The sequence below is a fragment of the Condylostylus longicornis genome, unplaced genomic scaffold (genome assembly GCF_029603195.1).
Source record: "Condylostylus longicornis isolate FDR11 unplaced genomic scaffold, ASM2960319v2 ptg000145l, whole genome shotgun sequence".
In the NCBI taxonomy this organism is placed as follows: domain Eukaryota; kingdom Metazoa; phylum Arthropoda; class Insecta; order Diptera; family Dolichopodidae; genus Condylostylus; species Condylostylus longicornis.
In genome coordinates this window covers 855149-880269 of record NW_026578113.1, presented here as the reverse complement: position 1 = coordinate 880269, position 25121 = coordinate 855149, and the positions used below count along the sequence as shown (strand labels likewise).

The 25121-nt window shown below is 25.2% G+C and overlaps 1 protein-coding gene across 8 annotated transcripts in view; it reads right to left on the bottom strand.

The window, feature by feature from the left end:
• LOC129615699 (protein qui-1) overlaps positions 1 to 25121 on the bottom strand; it is a 186074-nt gene that overhangs the window by 122972 nt on the left and 37981 nt on the right. For all 8 annotated transcript variants that reach the window (XM_055531052.1, XM_055531053.1, XM_055531050.1 and 5 more), the window contains exon 3: positions 3952 to 4162. The gene's annotated coding sequence lies outside the window, so the exon portion shown is untranslated. The remainder of the gene's footprint in view (positions 1 to 3951; positions 4163 to 25121) is intronic.

The following is a 25121-nucleotide window of genomic DNA, read 5'->3' as shown; positions in this document are numbered from 1 at the left end:
TTTGAAAATACAACCTTCTTTTATTCTTCAACTATACTACTTTTGTAAATTGTTTAAGAAAAAAATTTTTGAATTACATTACTTAAAAAATATTATTTATTGCATACCTTCAGGGGTATTTGAATTCATAATTTAATTCTTACGGCTATTATAGAGCTTTCATGGTTACATTTTAAAAAAATTATTCAACAAATTATAAGTTGATTAGGATTATTCATGTATACTTTTAATTTGTTGTGATGTAGTTTTTGAATATTAATGGTATTCTATTGTTTTTTAAATCCCTGTTATCATACTTATTGACTATAACTGCAATAACTGATAATATACTCTTGTTTTTCTGTGATAATACTTGTTACTTGTTAGACATAGTGTCTTTTACAATGATTATAATAATTATTAACAAAACTCCAATAATGCTATAAAAATTTTTAATAAATGAAAATATAAAACTATGAAATATGTGAAGGTCTATTTATTTATAATTTTGAATAATACATTTTAGAATAATTTTCTCTTAAAATTTCTCTTAAAATTCACATTGATCTTAAAGCTCTTACAAGGAGAGCAAGGAGGGGATGATTAATGTATATAAAATTAATTTCATTTAATTTTTCATATTTTATTTTTTTATTATTGCATTAAAATAAAAATTTATAAATCGTTTATTTTTTTGTACCAAGGATAAAATCCTTTTATACTTATTTGGTAATATTTATAAAAAAAAATATTGCAATTCTTCAACACAATTCTCAAAATAAATTGAAATTTAAGAAAAAATAAAAGAAAAACAACTAAAATTTATTTATTTCTTCTTATTTTCATATGTATATGTGTATAATGTATTATGTTTACATTATTATTCATTGTTTAATACTATATAATATAACGAAAATGCATATTGTATATTTTATACAACCCTAAGTCTCTCACATATTCATTTGAAATGTTATAAATATGATATGATCAAAAAAATAGACACTATAAACATATTTTAAAGTTTGTATATGCATTACACTCAGAATCAAGGATAATTTTTTATTGCAACACCATCATTATGACGGACTATACTATGTATTTATACTACTTCTTCAACTCACATGAATATAGTTTAAATATAATAATGTGAACATGTATGTATATGAAATAATCCTTGAAATTTCAAAACATTATAAGGATGATACAAATATTTTAGTTCAATTTTTAATGGTATGTACCAAAACAAAAGAAAAAATTCATACAGGACGGTGTAAAAATAAATTGTTGATCTTAATGTAAAAAAAAGGCAGGTTCGATTTGGTGAACTTTCTAAATTTTTTTAAATAACAGATAATCCTTCCAGCATCAAAATGGAATTCTAAATAATCGCGCTAGGAACTCCTTTTTATGAAAACCACCTTTTCGTACCACCTCATATAATATTGTGATTTTAGTTTCATGCCATTTTAACGTAAATTAGATAATTGATGGTGCAAGCGTTTGAATAATTTTTCGGCATATATTCGAAGTCCCCCACTTATTTATTTTAAATTTTTAAGAAAATAAAAAGGATTTATGATTTCGAAAATAAAATTTTCAAACTACATAAATCATTCGCAGTGTTGACCATTTAACGTATGTCAGTAGCTTTTAGAATATTTTGGGAAAAAAATCAATCATTTTTTGAGTCATTCTGTAGCCATATGCATTACCAACATATATATAGTAAAGGGTCGATATATTATAGTGTATATCTAGGAAATATGAAAACAAAATTTTTTTACATCATTCACTATCTTTTTCTATTTTTTCTATTTTTTTACCATTATTATTATTAATTTTTTTCATTTTTGTTTTTGTATTTATTTAATATTTGCTTAAATTTAATGGAGTCAATGTTTATAAAAGTTATTATTCATTGTTCGAATACTTATCATGTACATATGTATATGTACATAATACTTACAAAATAAACTAAAATATAAAAATGAGCATCCTTTTTGAAAATGTAATACATAAATTGCATATATATATAGGTAAGCATAAATGAAAAGTCCTTGTATATATGTTTTTTTACCGACCGTATTGTGTAAACAATAGGTAGGTTATGTGATGGCAACAAATTTTGCATATCGAGTTTTCGGTGGGAACGTACTTCTCCATAGTAGGGAAGTGTAAATAAACTATTTTTAGCAACCTGTCGGTCTGTCGGTCTGTCGGTCTGTCGGTCTGTCGGTCTGTCGGTCTGTCGGTCTGTCCGTCTGTCGGTCTGTGTGTGCACGCGTGTATCTCAAGTTCGGCTGAACCGATTTTGATGAAATTTTATATGTAAGTTTGTTTCCACCATGGCACGGATCGATCAACTTTTGGTATATATCAGGCCTCGGGAACTGCACTTTTTAGCGGGCCTGTTTTACATTTTTGAACATTTTGAAGAAAGTATTCAACCGATTTACTTGAAATTTTATATATAAGCTCAGCTCGACCGTCCGCAAAAATTCCTATGTTTTGGAAGAAATCAGGCATCGGCAACTAGACGTTTACTACGGGCCAAATATACATTTTTGTGTATATAAAGAGAAATAATCAACCGATTTCATTGAAATTTGATATATAAACTCCTCGTATTAAAACAATAAACATATAAATTTTTTGGAAAGATCAGGGCTCGAAAACGGATTTGCGGGCCGATTTTACATATTTCACCATTTTGAAGAAAGTATTCAACCGATTTACTTGAAATTTCATATATAAGCTTTGCTCGATTATACGCAAAAATTCCTAACTTTTGGAAGAAATCAGGCATCAGCAACTGGGCATTTACTACGGGCCAAATATACATTTTTGTGTATATAAAGAGAAATAATCAACCGATTTCATTGAAATTAAATATATGAATTCCTCATATTAAAGCAATGAACATATAACTTTTTTGGAAAGATCAGGGGTCGAGAACTGATTTGCGGGCCGATTTTACATTTTTCACCATATCCACAGAACAAATTGATGGAATTTCTTGAAATTTGATATTTGAGTTCTGGTTGTTACCGAAACTAACTGGCGAGCATTTCAGGGAATTCGGGTAGCACAAAGCGAAACTCTACTAAGAGCCAAATTCACATTTTTCTAGATGTGTTAACTATAAGCTTACTAATGTCCTAAAAATTGGAAAGAAGTATTTAACAGACATTTTTATAATATTCTGTAACACTTTCATTTAACTAGACAATACACAATGCGGTCGGTTATGTGCTGACCACATCAGATTTTTTTACTATATGATAATAATATGAGATTATAATGAATAATACAAGAGTACATAGGGAGCAGCCATAATACAAACATCTTTCAGATATGTATAATGCTTTTAACTTTATGATCTCTATAAATATATATGTATGTACTTAGTATATTACGTCAATCTTCATTTAAAGTACATATACATTGGACTTATATAGGTGGTGTTGGTCTAATAATGTTTTTTTGTGTGCATTATTGAGAATTTTGTTTAAGTCAATCAAATATTTAGAAAGATTATTGTTGAAGTTTTAAAACTATCATTAATTTTTCTAAAATTAAAGTTAATGACGTAACTGACAAGGTCAAAATTATTCTTAACTTTTTTTTAGTATACTGATAGTTTGTAATATTTTATTAAAATTAAAATATAATTTGAAGTAATTCATCACATTAAAATTAAATGAAAGAATGTACATTAGGTTAGGTTAAGTGGACACAATTTTCCGAATGATGGTATTTTAGACGGAGGGGACGGCTATTTGTGGTATATTTACTTCTATTGTGTAATATGGAAAATTATTTTTAATAAATTTTTTAATATAAATGCAATAGCTATAAGAAAATGTCTATCCCATAAATTTTGTAAGTATGTACGTAAAATATGTAAATAAAATCTTTTATATTAAATTTTAAGAACCATTATGGTTACTAAATAATTCTAATTTGACTTACCAATTTAATTTCTCGACAATGTCAATTCTCAATTAAGTTGCAAGCAATGTACATAATAGATGAAATGTTGATTTTCCACTGAATTGTTATGTTATTTTACAATTATTTTTCCGTTCTTGTAATATGGTAGTATCATTTGTAAATTCGGCTAAAAGTTTATAAGTGAAATTCCAAAAATGATGATCTTATATGCATTTATTTAAAGTAATTTCTGAAAATCATAAATTTAATTTGATATTTTTAATTGAATTTTATTAAATATTGAAATTTTTGTTAATTACAATGGAAAAAATAATTTTTATATAATATAACATTATAATTTAATTAATATTAAAATTTTTAGAAATATGATTACAATTTAATTTTTTATATTGAAAAAGTTTTCAACAAAGTGCATAATAATTGAATTTGAAGATTTACATGAAATTGAAAAAAGTAATTGTTATATATTGTAATACTGTTATACATATATAATAATAAAAACTAATCTATTTAAATGAATTAAATTTAAGGAAATGAATTAAATCTTTAAGGACATATAAAAAATATAATTGTCTATAAAATTACTTTTTTCATATAAAGCTTTTCCGTTAAACTGTGTTCTGTTCCGTTATTTGCGTTCTTAGTTACCGTTTGCATATAGTTAAGAAAAATTTTCAAGTTGAAAATTGTCATAAAATTTAATGTTTACCAGAAATTCGTGTTGGTAAAATAATTCAAAATTTTAGGCAAATTTCTTCTTAAATGAATTCTCTAGACTGAAGTTAATAAGTATAAGATTTTAAAGTTAGTATATGTGGTAAAATTTTGAAAATCTTCTACTTTTATTTCGAATTTTGTAAGTTTCATTTCTGTCTAAAATTGACTGAACAAGGTCCTAAAATATGTTCGAATAATAAAATATCGAAAAGATTTTATTAAGAAAAAATTTGTTGGTATTAAGATAAGTTGAAATGAAATTCGAAATAATTATGATTTTAATTTTAATTTTATACAAATGACTTGCAATTTGTAGAAAAATCCAAATCAGTGTAACGGTAACTCGATTTGTATTTGACTGTTTACAATTAATTTTAAGAATTATTGACAGATTGTCAATTTAATAATTTAACAATATTTTTCGATTTCTCATTTAATTTTGAAACTACAATTTATTTAATTTATTTAATTTACAAAATAACCTTAAAATGTAACTAAAAGTCTTATGTAGCCTAGCTATGCACATTATTTTTGAAATTTTGAAAGCCAAATCTTTTACAAAAATTTTATATAAATTACTAAAATGAATTTCTATGGTTAATAATTTTTATTATTCTTTAATGAAAATTGAATTTTTTGAAGTGTTAAAAATTTAAAAAGAATTCTGAAATATAAATTCAACACTATCTATCTAAATTATTTTAAAAATTCTGTATAGCATTGCTTAACATTAAATTAAAATTTTATAAAATTAAAATTTGTAAGTAGCTATATACACAAATTCATTAAATAAAACTTTTAAATTTAAATTGCCAGGATAAAAAACGTGAAAATAAAATAAATTTTAATTTTTTTTTGTTTTTTTTTTTGTTACCTTGATTATTATAAGGATATTTGTTTTAATAATTAAATTGTTTTATTTCTGGTTCGTGAGCTTGTATACCAATGAATATACATACATTACAAACTTATATAATATATATTATATATGTTTACAAGTTTTTGTATAACTTTTTGATTTTAACTAGATGCATTTAATTTATAGTTTTAGAGAGTAAAGAAAGGTTCATTAAATTTATTTTAATTTTAGATGAAAAAAATATTTTGTTTGCAGTGGTTTCATCAAAATGAATAAATTATGCAATACGTAAGTATAACAGAATTTTACGTGTTATAAAAATAAATAAAACTTTTAAAATTTTGTATTATTTTGTTTTTTTTTTTTTTTGAAAATGAATTCAAATTTTTTTTCCTTTTTCGGTTTACATTTTTCTAGTATAGCAATAGATTTTATTACACAACTAGGTATTTAACATTTCTAAAATTTGGCAATTATTCTTTGGTTATTGCTATGTATATATGGTTCAACTGTTAAATTATACTTGTATAAATGAAAATTAAATCGAATTTGCAATAATGTGGTTTGAAAAAAAATTGCCTGAGTTAAATGAAGTTGTCGAAATGTTTAACGTAAATTAGGATAGAATCTAGTTTTTGAAAAAATTTGAAATATATAAGATTTGTTATGATTTGGCTATACTTAACTCGAAACTTTGGACTTAAAACTGAAAAATTGCTGAAGAGCAATGAAACTAATTTTTTATAATCTTAGTTTGTAGCCCAGAACTGCTTGTCTGAAAATGGACCAGTATTCCTTGTTATTTTGCCTTAAATTAGAATCAACTTTCAAAGCTAAGTTTAAAAACACTAAATATAATTAAATGCAATAGTTTAATATAGTTTTCTTTAACATGCAAATAATTGTGTCTGATTTGTATTTTAAGTTGATCTTTCTTAAAATTGATTTTAATATTGAAAATTGCTTGACGCCTTCAGTATTGAGTTCGACATACAGCTTAATCATTACTTAACACTATTACAGTGAGAGCCATTGAACAACAAACTATAGAGCAGAGCATTACAACCCGTAGAAAACTTAAAATTTTATTTTTTTCATAGTAGTCTGATATGAAAGCTTCTTTCGTATATTGGAACTTACTCTAATTTTAAAAGAAGGTTTTCTACTACATTTCTTATTTTCAATACGAAAACATAAAAGTGTAAATTCTTTTTTTTTTTAAATGTTTATCTAACAATATTTTCACAATAATAAATATTATCGCTATTCGGACAAATAAATTTCATTGTTATTTCAACAGAACATTCCACTTATTTTATGTTGTTATTTAATTAGTGCTGAAAGTTTCTTGATTTATTAAACTTTCTTGACTTTTATTCTAAAAATCAAGAATATATAAACAACTTTTTATAAAAATTAAGTAATGAAATCTGTGTGCGTATGTGTGCTCCTAAATTGAGATTTACAATGATATCACAATAATATTTAGTCAAAAAACAATACGAATTCATGTGGTGCAATTTGTAAAAATAAAAGTTATTTTATAGCTCATTTTGGTTCATGACAGTACAGTATAATCATTATTTTTAGAACAGTGTACAATTTCGAAATATATAGATTATTATTATAGAAGAAAAATGCTTTTAATAAATGAATACATAGATGACTTTAACATTTAATTTTAATAAAATGATTTTTTTCATTGAAATTTTCAGTGTCCTTTGTAAGGCTATGCAGGCTTTAAGTAATTCTGTTTTTTGATTACATATAAGTAGAAATTCGCTGAGTTTTTTAGTATTTTAATTTTTACAATTTATTTGAATTTTCTATAATTGAGTAGTTTGCAAGCAAATTTTATCCAAAAATTGAATGATTTCTTTTAATTAATTCGAAAATTGTATAAGGGTGGGTAAGGGTTCAGGCAACAACAATTGACATTGTTAATATAGAAGGAAAAATAATAATTTCCTTTTACATAAAATAATTCATAAATAAGGATATTTTGACCTGCACTTTAACGTATGATTAATTCGCGAGAATTGTTGTTTGTTTTTTTAATGAAGAATATAGAAAGAAAGTTTTTTGAGTAAATTGATCAATTTCGAAAATATTATCATTTAGATTCGATTAATTTGCTGGCCGTATTTAAATATGGAATTAATGGTTATAAATGAAATTTAAAAATAATTTTTGAATTTATCTTCGAACTGGTTTAGAATTCGTATGTATAACTTTATAAAAATTAACTATATAAAAATTATTTTTACTTCATACACTATAAAATTTTTTCATTCATGATTTTTCTAATAAATTACTGTAAAAAACTTGAAAATTTCAAGCAAATTTTGTTCTGAAATCTATAATTAAATTTAGTTAAGCATCGAAATTGTTCTAAAAATTTTTTCAAATTTTGATAACAAAAAATTTAATGTTCCATTTACTTGAATTCTTCTGTAATTTAATACTGATGGTTGTTCATTATACATATAAAAAATTAATTTAATATTGTATTTCACATATAGAATCAGTTTCTCTTGGCTTATTTACAAATGAAAATATGAAGAGAAAATAAAGCTATTTAAAAATATAACAAAAGAACTGATTTTGGTTTAAATGTGTAAGAATGTTCGTGTAAATGTTCAAATATCAAAATATCATATTTAATGCAATCGTATATACATTTGTTTGTATGTATTTATAATTATTTTTGATAATTCTTTTTCGTTTGTTTTTTCAGTTAATTGTTAAAATAACAAAATGTCTTAAAAACAAAAACCCTTTGTTTCGTTCTTATTCCGACTTCTTATGAAAAAAAAAACCTCAATCTAATTCTACCACAATCTAATTTTAATGAAGGAAAATGAAAAATTGAAAAATTTTTTTTTCGTATAAAATAAAAAAAAAATATAAACGGTTTATTTTTTTTTCGCAATTTTTTTTTCTCTTTATGTCACAATGTTATTTTCCAAATAATTAAATAAAAATACTTTGAGATTTATTAATGTTAGCGAAATAATATTTAACAAGAATAAATAAAAAAAAAATTATAAGAAAAATTCTAAATAATTGAGATTAAAGCAATTTTAGTTAAAAATTTGAGATTTTTTTCTTAATTTTATTTTATTTGTTTTTTTTTTTTTTGAATTGTGAATGTTTTTAATTAATTTGGAATTATAAAATAAATTTTTTTTGTTCTTTTTTTTAATTCAAGGACAATTAATTTAAATAAAAAATGTTTTTAAATGCTTATAGTATTAATTGTATAGCTTCTGTCTTACAGTACAGAAATTTTAATACCATCACGTATGTATGAATGCATGGATATGTGATACGGATCCAAACGCACATTAGGATTTGTGCACATGAAGTTATAGCAATATATGTATACAAAATGTAGATTGTTCTGTAATTATTTAAATTGAATGGCTACAGAAATACTGTTATAATAATGCTCTTTATATCATATAAGCAGTGCCGGATCTATATGCAAAGTAAATAAGGACAACTGTTAAAAAGTTGAAAAAAAATAAAGTTGGGTCAAACCAATGGTTTGTATTGTAGCACTTTTCCTTCAACAAGTGAAAATTTTGCTTTTAAATACAGTCTATGTATACCTATCGCACTATTAAAATTATTTTCATTCATATACAAAACTATTTCTAGGATTGCATATATTTAGGATGATGCATACATGCAGTCTTTGAAATAAAAAAAAAATTAATATAAAGAGGGGTTAACATAATGCTCGATTTTAAGGTTTAATTGTATGAGTTAAGAAAAACAATTATATTTTTTAATATCATGGAATTTACCGTTAATTTTTTGCATTTATAGAAATTTGAAAAAGCTTGCGGTTTCGGAAATATAGGGTGTCAAAAATTCAAATTTTACAAATTTGAAGGGGCGATAACTTGAGAGGGGGTGGAGATGGAAATAAATGTCTAAAAGCCCTTAAGTTCAAGCTTCTACAGGCTAGGGTCTAGAAGAAAAACGACATCAAAAATTTGGGAAAAAAGTACTTTAGATAACGGTAAATTTGAACGGCCATTTTGTTTTTCTAAAGTTTAACTATAGTATACCGCGCTAGGCAAAGCAAGCCGCTGCCTTTGTGTGTTTGCAAAATTTCAAAAAATGCTTATGGTTTCATTGCAACAAATAGTTAAAAAAGGCCATTTTTAGGGTTTTGGGGGGGTATAACTTCTAGAGGGAGGGAGATAGGTAAAAATTTTGTTCTACGGAAGTAAGTTTTTAGTAAAGATCTATGTACATGTAAAATTTCAGCTTCTTCAAGGATGTAGAAGTTTTGTAAACAAAAAAGTGTCCACGAACGGACGGACGGACAGAGTGAAACTAATAAGCACTTTTTTCAAAATTTTTTTGGAAAAGTGCTAAAAAATTAAATTTTACAATTAAAAATTTTTTCCAATTCTTGTTCCGTGTTTTTCAAAAATTAACATGCAGAATGTTAATTGAAAAATTAAACAAGTAACACGTTAAAGATAACATGTATTTATGTACAAGAATTTGATAGTTTAATTTCGGTCTTTAGTTCTATGACTTATCTCACATTCAGCAAGGTAAACTTACAGGAAAGTGTTTTATTATACGCAATATGTAATATTTATTACACATTGTTAATTGCTCCGAAAGATGGAGGGGAGCACATTTTTTGGATACAGCGTAGAGCACCGGGTCTGCATATGAGTATATTCTATTTCGTGTTTGGTTATAAAAATACTTATAATTTATTTATATTACTTTAGTCACATAACATTGTGAACATTCAGTCTAGGATAATTTTAGTGTTTCGTTATGGTAAGTCTAGAAGTCTAGGAATAAGTGTTAAAAGAAAACTAATTAAAAATTCTTCTTATTTTAATGTACAAAATGACAATGTATTGCTGTTGTAAATCTCAAATTATTATTTATTATTAAATTTTTCTTGTAGAAGAATATTAACCTACAAAATAGGCATTTATTTTGTACATATAATGAGTAAAATTTGGAAATATTTATTGCTTTTATGTTTAATCAGAATAATGGAAATAAATTAGAATAATCAATGAATACTATCAAAAATTAACATGAATTTTATTTTTTTCACAGTATTCAAATATTTTTTTTTGGTTTTTTCTTTTGTGTGTTTCATAATGTTCGTCCCCTATACTTCTAAATTTTGAGAATTCATAACCAATGAAAAAATTATACACTCAACACAAAATTATATTAATTTTCTATATACAAGAATAATTACATAGTAATTTTATTGAACCTAACTCAATTATTTCTATTAAATTTTTAGAATGATTCAACGAAAAAAACCAAAACAAAAAAAAAACAAAACAACAAAATCAATGAAAAAACAATTTCTACTACAGAACAACAATTCTTTTCAGTAATAACGACAATTTCTTATTACTTTCATTAACATTTCCCTTTACACTGAAATCAAAAGTCATTACCATAATTTTCATTATACATGACGTATACTATTATAGCTTGTAGGTATTATAAATGCATGTTATTATTGTTATTTTGATAATTATATACCGTTAAATTGAAATGTCTTAAGCACAAACCTTGAATTATTAAAAAATTTTTGATTTTCTTTTTAAAGGATAATTATGAAGGTTAGGATTAATATAGCGTTTGTTTTCTCATGTTTAAATTATTGACACTTTCAAAAATTACGCATGCGATTCAATACACATGTCAATGTCAAAACTGCTCACTTTGGTTTGTCACTTGTCTACGGAGAGCGTTTAAAATGGACCATTTGAATCGACGAACTAAAACGTAGCGACAAACTACATTTGCATGAAAAATAAAATAAATTATTAATAATCGAGGATTTAAAAGTATTTGTTTTATTCTAGTCTACTGCAACTGAGTTTTACTGAAATATTTTAAAATGTAAGACTGTTATTTAAATATTAAAATATAAGATTGATAGATAAAGGAAAATGTGAGGAAATGTTCAGTTGTCCTTCTATTTCAAAATGTTTAGATTATTTTGATTGAATGCACACAGTTCGGTATTTTATACTAATTTATGTAAGTATCTAATTGTTTAAAAATTTCTTCTTAGGCCAATTTGAGGCTGTTTAGCTTTTAATATTTTTATTTCGAAATTCTGTGTAGTCTATAGTAAATAGACCTTCAGTTTCTAGTAGAAATTTCATAAGAATACAAAAAGATATACTAATGCAATGACAATCAAGTGTTTTCTCTTTACAAAGTATAAGTCTACTATAAAAAAAATTAAAAACGAAAATAAATGAGATAAGTCTCAACTAGCTATAATAAAAAAATTCATAAAACATTAACCTATCAAGAGAATCAAAATCTCTGATCCACTATTTACCAGATATCTTGAACCTATTTAGTCTTTAATACTTTCTGTACTAAATTTTTGTTTCTCTTTCTTATCATTGTTACTTTTTAACGCAATATAATTTAATACAATAACAATATAATCTAAAAAAAAAACAAAAAAAAAAAGAAATAAGTAAAATGAGAAACAAAAATTGCTTTTTCTAACCATAATTTCCTTCTTCAAAGAAATAATGAAAACAAAAGAACAAGAAATAAAAATTTACAAAAAAAAAAAACATTCTTGTAGAAAATGAGAAAACAACCAGGCTTTCTTAATTGCTATAATTTACCGATAATGAAAGAGAAACTTGATACTATTAGGTTACTGTTTTAGTCCTAAAATAATCCAGAAAAAAAGGAACTAAAAAAGAATAAAAGAAATAAAGAAGAATGGAAAAGAAAACACAGAATGAAAGTGAAAAAGGAAATGTTTAGAAAAGGACACATCAAAATCAGTAAAAATAAAAGGAGACATTACAGAATCCCAAAGAAGAACATTGAAAAATAAGAAAATATAAAATAAAATTAGAATATTAATTATATAATATTATAATTTTATACAGAGTGTTTCCTATAGCAGGGCATCGACCAATATTAGCATGTAGATCTTCGTCATCAAGAGAAATAATTACTAGTTCTATAATATCCCTCTATCACAATCGTTTTAGAGGAAGGGGGGACTTAAAGGAAAATTTCTTTTAACATGATTTAAATGGAAATCGATTATAACTTTGGCTATGTTACGTATAACGGTACTTTTATACAAGCGTCAGCTAGACTGTTATAATGTTAAATTTTGCAAGATCCAGAAGCGTAAACCATTTTGTTACCGTTTGCGAAACAAATGAGAATGAATCTTTGGTATAAATTGAATCAAAACTAAAATTTTAGAAATAATGATTTTATATTTGCCTTTTAAAGAAACTACCTACCAAACCAACTACGATAAATTCCTGATTAACTAACAAAAATTTACAGGCTGTAATGTATGCTAGTGTGGCACCATAAAGATCACCCTGTATATACATATGTTGATAAATTTGTAGATTTCTAAATAAAAATATGTAAATTATAAAATAGGGAATGATTTTGCTTTTTTTAGAATTATTTGTGTATATAAATTTGAAAATCTAATTTGTTATATTGAAAAAACATTGTTTCGACGTCAATGCGATAGCATAAATTAATAGAGAGAATTAATTTTATAAAAATAAGAAGAGTGTACAAATATTTTTCCTCACTTAATATGATCTGACTATACTAATGCATAGTAAATACCATTATCACTTCATTTATCGATATATTGGAGAATAAAAAACGAGTTATTCCAGATTTATAAACAAAATTCTCTCTGTTTACACTATGAATATTATGATAAGCGCTATATCTTCACACTACTTTTAAGAAATAAGCTCGCTTATGCATATATTAAAATTTTTTACGATATAGAGCGGTGATTAAACTAAACTTACATGAATAATGAGGATAAAGATTTTGAGGATAAATTTTGTGACTAATGCATAACTTTATTATAATATTTAAAATTAATAGAAACTTTATTAAATTTATACTATAACAGAGTATATTGATAATTATACGTTGCGTATTATAATTATATAACAGACTGCCAAAATATAAAGAAAAAATTAGAATCAAAAAATTATCATAAAAGTTTTAGAGTCCTTATTTGAGAGAACTTTAAAATCAAATGGAACAGGATAAATATTTATTTTATGTTTCTTTTGGTTTTTTTTTTAAATTTTTCTTTGTTAATATCCTAGTATTATTATTATAATATTGTTAAGGTTATGTCAATTTACATGTTCAATTTTCCTTGAAAACGAAAAATAAATTTATAGTATATTTAAGAAAAAACAAGGAAAAAAAAAATAGAGAACAAAATTACAATGAGTGAGAAATCTTGTAAAGGAAGGGTCGTTGTTTCTCATTTAGCCTGTTCAAAAAGGAGAACAAAATATTTTGAACATTTGTTAAGAAGCAAATAATTGTATATCCTTTTTCAAAGAAATATACAAAAAAAAATAAGAAAAATATAAATATAACTAAATACTAAAATAAAATAAGGGCTAAATCCTCAAATAATTAAATAGGAATTAAGTTTTAACATCTATATGTATGAATACTTCGTGTATATACTTGATTATAATATAATGCTTATGTGTTGATTTGCATGTCTTACAAGAATATAAGAGAAAAGAGAGCATTTAGAATTAATTTTTCGTGGAATAAGAAAATTCATTTATATTAAAGAGATGTAATGATCCTTTTGAAAGATATTAAAAATTATTGAAAATATAGGAAGTTCAAATGGCTGAAAAAATAAATTACCTTACTTCACTTCAGGGTATGAAAGTCAGTGTATGAAAGTATTTTGAATTTTTGAACCTTTAAAAGTATTACTATTCAAAATCCTTTAGTAGTTCAATTTTTTAGGAATTGAAATTGAAAGTTGCTTTTAAGTTTGAGTGTGGAGCAGTTAAATTCTTCAATTAATTCTTAATTTCAAAACTATTCAATTCATTATTATCTACAAACAAAATATTTAAAATCTATTTAAGAAAAAGGGATTTTACTCAAAACGTTTCATTGGAAATTCAAACCGATTTTGACTTCAACTAAATTCTAATAATACAACGAAAAATTTTCTTTTTTTTCCGATATTAGCAAATAATGGTATTCATCTTTTCCATTTATGACTTCCATCTATTTTTATTTTAATTCTGCTCCTTAAAATTCAGAATAGTTGGTCACATTATAATTATTCTTCTTCAATTTTCTCGTTTTTCAATTGTAATTTTTTTTCCCAAGTCACATGAAATTTGTGTAAATCACTTTTAAAGCATAAGATTACTAAAAAATGAATGATTTCCTTTATACAATTATTTATTTATGATACTCTTTCTCCTATTTAATTATTTTTATATTAAATTTCTATTTAAATTAAATTATTTCAGCAATTTAAGTCTTAAATTTGAAAATCGAAGAATTTTATAAAATATTTTTTTCTTTTTAGCACTTTTCCAAAAAATTTTTTGAAAAAAGTGCTTATTAGTTTCACTCTGTCCGTCCGTCCGTCCGTCCGTCCGTCCGTCCGTCCGTCCGTCCGTCCGTCCGTCCGTCCGTCCGTCCGTCCGTGGACACTTTTTTTGTTTACAAAACTTCTACACCCTTTAAGATAGAAAGCTGAAATTTCATACGTACATAGATCTTCACTAGAAACTTATTTCCGTAGAACAAAATTTTTACCTATCTCCCCCCCTCTAGAAGTTATACCCCCCCAAAACCCTAAAAATGGCCTTTTTTAAATATTTGTTGCAATGAAACCATAAGCATTTTTGAAATTTTGCAAACGCAGAAAAGCAGTGGCTTGCTTCCCCTAGCGCGATATACTATAGTTAAACTTTAGAAAAACAAAATGGCCGTTCAAATTTACCGTTATCTAAAGTCCTTTTTTTCCAAATTTTTGATGTCATTTTTCTTCTAGACCCCAGCCTGTAGAAGCTTGAAATTTTAGGAGCTTTTAGACATTAACAAATAGTTTATTTCGTTAGAAGAAAATTTTTTCCATCTCCACCCCCTCTCAAGTTATCGCCTCTTGAAATTCGTAAAATTTGAATTTTTGACACCTTATATTTCCGAAACCGCAAGCTTTTCCAAATTTGTATAAACGCAAAAAGCTAACGGTAAATTCCATAAAATTAAAAAATATAATTATTTTTCTTAACTCACACAATTAACCCTTAAAATCGAGCATTATGTTAACCCCTTTTTATATTAATTTTTGCTTTATTTCAAAGACTGCATGTATGCATCATCCTAAATATATGCAATTCTAGAAATAGTTTTGTATATGAATGAAAATAATTTTAATAGTTTGATAGGTATACATAGACTGTATTTAAAAGCAGAATTTTCACTTGTTGAAGGGAAAAGTGCTACAATACAAACCATTGGTTTGACCCAACTTTATTATTCATTTGTCATTTATAAAAATTTTTTAAATTCAATTCTATGAATAATTGATCAAATTTTATTTCTATAATATTAATTGAGTTTCAAGAAATATTTGGCTATTCGAAGAATTGTAGTATAGCACAAAATAATATGTAGATTAAATAACATAAATTTGGATTATTGTAAATCGGAAATGCCAAGTAGAGGAAGATTAATATTTGAAAATTATAACAATAATTTTTTTTATAATAAAGGGTTTTTTAATTTGAATATTGTTAATTTAATGAAAATCCTGTTAAAAATATATTATAAAATTTCTTTTAACCTCATGTAACAGATGTTTCTGTTACAACATACCCGTTATATTTATTATCAAGTATTTAATATAACGGAAATGAAATTTATAAAACAAATATTATATCGTAAGAAAATAATAAACTCGGATCAAAACAAAGGCTTGTAAAACAGCTAATTTTTCCAAAAACAATTCATTTTGTTAAAATTTTAGTCTTGTACAGCTTGTTATATTTAAGAGAATAACTATGTTTATGTGAAAAATCAGTTTCAACGAATATTTTGTCATTGTATTGTTCAGCAATGATATTTCGTAGTGGGGTGAACGAGTCACTATTTTTATGCGTTTATGGCACTTGAAAAATATTTTTGGTTTCGATAAAATATATTATTAAAAATAACATGAATTTTGAGATACTATAAATATTAAAGCTGAAGCTGGAAATTGGTGAATATTTTTGTTCTAACAAAGGTTCGCTTTTATAGAAAATCACACATTTTCGTTTTGAAGCTAATATAAATACAATCAAGATGCCAAGATCCACTTCAAAATTACAGATAAATTTTTAATCTATTGTCTGTCAAAATATAATGACTTGGCAGAAAATTTATGCAATGAAAAACATTCAAATTATGAAGTATGTACTGCTTTGCTTTGTATCCTTGATTATATTTCACTTGCAGTAATTACCCAAAATTTCGCAATTGCCGGACTTTGATGTGCATCTTTCTAGCCCGACTATATTTATAGCTCAAAAGGTATAGAAGTTTTTCAAATCAGGCGCAATAACGTATGGACTAACAATCTGAAATTGTATAATAAGCAATATTTTTTTTTCAAATTTGCTATGGGAATATTGTATAAAAGGAGTTAATGCACTAAAATTTTTTTTTAAACTATTCTATTATAATCTTACAGTTTTTACTATTTATTTATATTTTATGTAAAAAATTTTATGCATATAAGCAACAAAGTATAATAAAACACAAACCAACTCCAAACAAAACTAAATAATATGTAGAGAATTAGAATATAAGCAACAGAATAAAATTATTATTATCCTTTTTATGAAAAATACATATGTTTTTTTTTGTACTTTATGGCGTTATAATAATACTTCATATATAAATATTTAATGTACAATGAAAAAATAAAATTCTTATCACACGCACACAATATTGAATTTATATAGGATGTGGTTAATATAAGTATGTATTGTAATTATATAGCATTATTTTGTATATACATAAAAATAAAACTTATATTACATTACATAATTGGGAAAAGGCTGTAAAAAATGTTCTTAATAAATGGCACTATATTTTATATTTATACATATACAGGGTGATTCAGAAAGGTATACAACAACATATACCATTGGTTAGAGGGTCGAAATAGGATAAAGAAATTGTTTGTTTGAAGCCCCTATCTTTTTCGAAACCGAAGTTATAATCAAAATAGCTTAGATAACTAGAAATTTCGTGAAATTTCGTTAAAATACTTGTATCTGGAAAACCCTTGAGATTTCGCACCTAGTTCGGAACAAAAGTTTTACCCATTTTCGACCCTCTAACTAATGGTATACGTTGTTGTATACCTTTGTGAATCACCCTGTATATGTATGTATATGTATATGTAATTAAATTGACATTTATTACAATTGTTATAAATTTCAATGTTAAAGTATATTATCAAATATGTAATAAATTTCGATAAGATCAGTTTTTAATATAAGATAACTACATTAATTGGATAATATATAAAAATATATATATATATATAAAATATATTAAAAAATATTAGTATATTTAATTAGAATTTGGTTGGTAGAAGAAAGCTATAAAAAAATTTAACAGCTTATTGTGAATTACACAACATTAATAATTTATGATTTTACCGTAAAAGACTCATTTATATGAATTAGAAGTTTTAATATTAACCAAACACTACATGCAATTTTTAATGTTTACAGTTCTGTTCTGTCGAACATATATAAATGAATAACAGCAATAGTACTTTTAAATTGATCACTATAGAATGAACTGTTGAAGTTGTTATATTGATTTTTATATGATATTTGCAGTGTATATTTGAAAAATTCTTAGTAGGCTTTTCTCTAATAATAAAATATTAAATATAAAGGTGGCCTAACATATTGGTAATTTTTTTATAATTTCATTTTTAATTGAATGTAGAATATAATTAATTTTCGTTGTATTGTCTTAAGAAAACTAAAATTAGGAAAGCTCTGAGAAGGACCAGAACTCTTTTGACTATTTTAACTTTTAATCATAAGATCTATCGCAATTTTTCGTTCCCACCTATATGTGCCCTAAGCCGAAGCCACTGACATATTCTAATTTTGTAGCATTAGCATTAAATTTTTCCAGATAAAGCCGGAAGATTTTTGTCTATAGATAATAATCAAACTAGACATAACAAATTTAAATGTTAGTAAAATTTTTATCTATTTAAGGCGGTCTCGTAGTTTTAAAACTTAAAACAATGTTCATTTATATTTTACTAAACAAACAATAATAACTGTAGAAAGTAGAAAATAAGGCGAGAAAACAAAAATTATGCAAGAAATTTTTTAAATCTCTATAGAGAGACAAATTGAAAAAAAATCAAAAATTTACATGAAAAGCTTCACGGAGAGAAAAGAATTTTTTCCAAAGAATTTTTATATTAGAGATGAATTTGAAAAGAAAAAGGAAAGAACCTGAGGAAAATTTTATTTTTCATTTTTCAAAATTTTTTCTTTTTGTTCCCTAACAAACACACTAAGACCTATAATAAATACAAAAGCAATTTTAATTGAAACATTTTCCCACTTTAAGAAAATTTATAATAAAACATATAAAAAATTTTCCAAAGAAGAACAAGCCAAGAAAAAAAATATAATTTTCAAATTCTTAAAAACGATTTTTAGATTTACTCGTAGGCAAAGGAAAAATTCAAATTTTGTTTTTGTTTTTTTTTCTCCTGTCAGCTTTTTTTTTTCGTTTTTCAAAATTCATCAGAGTTATATTTGAGGCCGTAATTTTATTTAAACATTTTTATCTTGAAAATCGTTATCAATCGTTAAAATAAAGCCTACCATTATTGACTAAATATTTTTAATATAGGTACGAAAAAAGTAGAAATAGATAATGGAAGAAGTGCTCTTTTCTTATCAATAAATTAAAATAGAGAAGAGAAAAGCCAAAAATGTTTTAATATAAAAATATTTTGTACATTTTGATTTTGGAAATAGTTGGAATTAGATTATTCTAATACAAAATAAATTCTTCATTCTTTGAATTACCTTAATTATCAAATAAAATAAATGTTTGCACAGAATTTGAGCGATTGAACGAAATAGGGCTGAGTGAGCGAAAACAAAACAAAAGAGGAAAATCTCTTTTAGCGAAATTCTTATCAAATTTATTAAAATTATTGAATTTCTTCTAAACTTGGTGTGTCATATATATTGAGCAAGTGGATTTTGTTTTAGTTTCTATATGTAGAAGTGCATTTGATATTTTCTATAGGATTCTCGTGTGCGTGTATAACTTTTGTTTGATTGAAAAAAGAATCGGTGTTGAAAGAGTTTTGGGATAATCAAATTGATACCTTGCCCTTGAAAAAATTCTTGATTCAATGGAATTCCTATTATCCCGATTTAAAATATTGCAATCCTTCATTTTACCTAATATCCAATTTCTTACAAAATTTATATCATTTCTAAAAGCATGTAATATAATATGTATTTGAAAAAGCCATCTGGAAAATTAAGTAAACAGATTCTTGTGGGATATACGATTAACATTGTAATTCAGTGGATATGACTAAACTTCATAGATTTGTATTCCTTAAATGCGGATTTTTTTTATTGTTGTTCAGATTTTAATAACAACGGCATTAAAATTATTAAATTTATTTACAGCCCTAATCTTTGATTTACTGTTTGTTCAATATTAATTTAATTGATCCTAGAAATCTTATCTTAAAAATAACTTTAGATGCATTCCATTCGAAAACAATAAAACACTGCAAATTTCAGATTAGTTAACCTTAGTCCCATTTACAAGGAACTTGCTGGGAGAAAAACTCAAAAAATTGAGGATTTCACATTGATTTTTCCATATAAAAAGTTAAGCCATCTACCGGAACAAATTTGTTTAACTGCTCTCCTCTCAACTACTGTTTTATATAGGCTAGTATAGTTGGCATGGTTAAATATTTATATTGTTATACGTTTAGAGTTTCATAATGGCTTTAACTGAAATGCTACAAAGTGTATTATAATTTGCTCTTATATGTATACACGCATGAGCAGCGCCGGATCTACCACATATGTAAAGTAAGCATTTGCAATGGGCGCAATGAATTAATTTTATTGCATATTGTTCATTGTTTTGAAAGTGAGCCGGGGGCGCACTATTCAGAAACTGCAATGAACATTGAACAAATCAAAACTGGCCCTGCACACGAGTCTACATACATACTATCTTAGTTATATTTTGATTTTGGAAAATTGTAAATAATTGAAAGAGGAAAAATGAAAAGGACTCAATTTTTTTATAATTATACACATACACATACACATATATAATATTTTTTTCTTCGAAATTAAAATATAAAATTTTTAAGGGATCAAAAAGGATATAGAATAAGAAAAATATTTTCTTTGATTTTTCTTAGTTTATTTATTTATTTATTTTTTTGTCTGTTTTTTCTCTTAAAATAATATTTAGAATGTGGTTGGGTTTTTAAATTTTATGGAAAATTTATTATTTAAATAAATGAAAAGAAAATAGAGGGAAAAAATATCAAAATGAAAAGTTAATGTTGCTTGTCAAACAATATGGAAATTATCAAAGATTTTCAAGAGAATTTTGTATTTCTTTAAAAAAAAAACGTAGGTTTCTTTTTCCTATAAATTACATCAGTATGTTTTGAGATTAAACATTTGTTTAATATGAAATGGAATTTGGATTGTTTTAAAATGTGTAAATTGATTAAAAAAGTTTAATATACTCAATGCAGTTTAATCGTCTAATTGAATTATTTGATAAGGTTTTATGCAACATTCAAAGAAGAATTTTAACAATAACAAATTATTTCAATTTTAAATTTATACTAAATACAAGAGATTTATTACTCGTGTAATGCAAGATGAATTGAAAATTATTTTAGGTGAATTGAAAAATTAATTAAAGTAATGACGTATGTCTCTTGGAAAGACAGACATAAATCGATTCGAAATTCGATGCTGATCAAAACTATATTCTATTGTGTCTAGCCTTCAGACGTCTTAGCGTTACTAACATAGCGTTTTATTACTTAGCGTTAAAAACAGAGTAGTAATTTTATAATAAACTGAACACATTTTGTTCATAGGGGTACAATAAATAAAAAAGTACAATACAGTAGAACAGTTTGTTTTTTTTTCAAAATTATTTGGTATAGCTTCGGTGAAAGGATCTGAATATCTTGTATAATTATAAATTTTCTAAAATGTTATCAGACATTACTAAAAAAAATTTCAATATATTATTTTCATATTATATTTTAAAATTTCTATTTTAAATTTTATCTTCTATTTAAGTAGAAATTTTTTGACTTGTAAATACAAAATTATTTAACAGTATAAAAAATAGCAATGTATTTAATTTATTAGTTGGAAAAACAATATTATTGTATGCGTAAAATATAAACATCTAGGTACCGTGATCGAAAACATAAAGGTATACTGAAGTATGTCATTAACAAAATGCTACTCTAGGGGCGTGAAATGTTCTGTTTTTATTAATATTTTCATTGCCTAGTATTCAGCTATACTTCCTTTTATTTCTCTCGTTTTATTATACCCGTACGAACGTATGTTCGAAGGGTATACTAAATTTGCCTTACCGTTTGTAACGCTAAGAAATAACGGTGTTAGATATAGACTCAAGTGTATGTTTTTGATCAGCGTCAAATTCTGAGTTGATTTAGCTTTGTCTGTCCGTCCGTCCGTCCGTCCGTCCGTCCGTCCGTCCGTCCGTCCGTCCGTCCGAACGATAACTCAAAAACTGATTGAGCTAAGTTCACCAAATTTTCACAAATGATTTATTGTAGTAAGTGCCAGAACCCTATTTAAATTGGACATGATCGGGGTACCGGTTCGGGTAGCTGCCATACAACTTCAAAATTTATTTGGCCATATCTCAGAAACTATAAAAGTTATGGTATTGAAATTTCACACAAACGAATATATTAGTAGGGCCAATATGCCATATAAAAGTCGTTGAAATTACTTGGCTCCTTCTGGTACGTGCCATACAACTTCAAAAATTATTTGGCTATATTTCAGAAACTATTAAAGCTATGGTATTGAAATTTCATAAAAACAAATATATTAATAGGGCCAATGTGTCACATAAAAGTAGTTGAAATTACTTGGCTCCTTCTGGTACCTGCCATACAACTTCAAAAGTTATTTGACTATATTTCAGAAACTATTAAAGCTATGGTATTGAAATTTCACACAAGTGAATATATTAGTAGGGCCAATGTGTCTCATAAAAGTCGTTGAAATTACTTGGCTCCTTCTGGTACCTGCCATACAACTTCAAAAGTTATTTGACTATATCAAAACTATAAAAACTATAAAAGCTGTGATATTGAGATTTCACACAAGTGAATATATTAGTAGGGCCGATGTGCTTGATAAAATTCGCTAAAATTTCTTGGCTCTTTCTGGTAGCTGCCATACAACATCAATAGTAGTTTGGCACAACCAGTATTTTGAATAACACATAGTACTGAAATTTTGCATAAATTAATATGGTAATACGGCAACTTAAAGTCATAGTCTGACCCATAGTTAGTTATGGCACATTAGTTATTCGCACATAGGATAACAAATTCGTACGGGTATCACAGAGTTGACAAGGTCAACTCTATTTTTTTTCTCGTTTTAATTTGTTTTTTCTGTTCATATTCTTATCCTTTCTTGTTTAGGCACTTAACACATTAGTACATATATAAAAATACATACATATGTATATATGGAGTTATATTTAAAGGTAAATGAGAGTTACGAACATATACTCGTACATATTATATTATTATAGGTGTTTATGTGTATGAAGCTTATAAAATGAGCTATAGCAAATTGTGTAACACTTATACTTTATACATTTATATGTACTCGTAGTAGCTAAACTTGAAGAAAAAAAAAATTTATTTGCTCTTTTTCTCATTATTTTAGCTTCACCTTGGTTTGGGGATTTTACTTTTAGAGATCGTTTGGGGATTTATGTACATTTTCGTTTTTTAATATACACATAGTACTTATAACGGAATCTTTTATATAATAATATTTTTGGCGCGAATCAAGATAAATAGCGTCTATTCTACATTATTTTATATTATATAACTTCGTTCTATAAAAGTATTTAGACCTATCCGATACCGAGATATACATATAGTTACACAGGTACCTATTTATTTTTTGGATTATAACAAGCTAATAACAAAAAACAAGAAAAGGTGTATACACTAAATGTTAGAATAGAAGTAGAAAAACTCTTCAAAAAAGAAAAATAATATAAAAAAAAAGATTTCAGCTTGTTTCACATTCTCTACACTTACCTTTTTTAAGGACTATTAAATATAAATTTTATGGTAACATTTAGAATTTAATCATTATAGAAAATTATTATTATTTTTTATATTTTTATGTTCTACCTTCTATATTTTATTTTATATACTTAACATGTATACAGTATAACTCTTATATGCACAGTTATATTCACAGAGAATATAAATTTAATATGACAATATAACAAGTATTGTACGAGGTATTATAAATTTTCTCCTATACAATAGTAATAATAATGATAATAATAATTAGAATGCGATTTTAATGTGAGTACATAAAAATTTTATTGCCGCGAAATGTATGTATGCATATGTGTGTATACATGTTTTAAAGTAGAAGATTATATAATTATTTTATAAATGTATACATATGTAGCTTAACCATATTATAATCAGCTTCAGTTATACTTTGTACACTTGTAGATTGTATTATTTGAGCACTTGAGTATGTATGAGCACTTAAATTTAATAGAAAATTTTATGAAATTGACATGAATTTTCAATTTTTTATTATGTGTTTTAAAGAAAAATAATTCAAATTCTTATTATGCAAATTTGTATGTGTTCATTTATTAGAAAAGTATTTAAAATACTTTCTAGTAAGAGACCCACTAAGTAATATTTTGCCTCCTAAATCGATCAATAGTAATATCATCGAAAATTTAATACAAAATTTTTAAAAATTTTCATGATTAATGTCAATATGACGTCGTATATTGGTGCAGTGACCATTGGTGCAGTGGTTATGGCACCGGTCCTTTAACCGAATGGTCTCGGCTTCAAACCCCGTTCAGGGGTTAAAATTCGATATTAAAAAAAAAAACTAAGAAAAATAAACAGTAAATATTAATAACCTCAAATAATTAATATATAAATAAAAACTACGGCAGGCTAGTCACCTACCTAGTTAAACTCTATGACGCTATGAAACTATTGCATGAGAAATCATGCACTAGCCCTATGCTCCTTCTAGGAGTGAACAAAGGAAAAAAAAAAAAATGACGTATATTGATCCATCTTTCTAAATAAACTACCCTATTAATACAGATCTACTCAAGATTAAAGTGTCAATTATGCAAAAGTTTTTTTGTAAAAAAAATAAATTTATGAGCAGACTCAACTTTGCAATTCATAGATTATTTTTTACTATTGTTTAATACAATTTTTATCTGCAACCGGCTTATAGGAATCTTTGCTACTCCCGAGTACTTCGTCTTACCGGAATCCCGACTACTTTCTATAAATGGAACGCAAGCAATGGAAAAAAATCTTACGTGATATATTTAAAGCTTATACGGTTTTCATTCTTATTGCTATTAAATAATTGATTGTTGT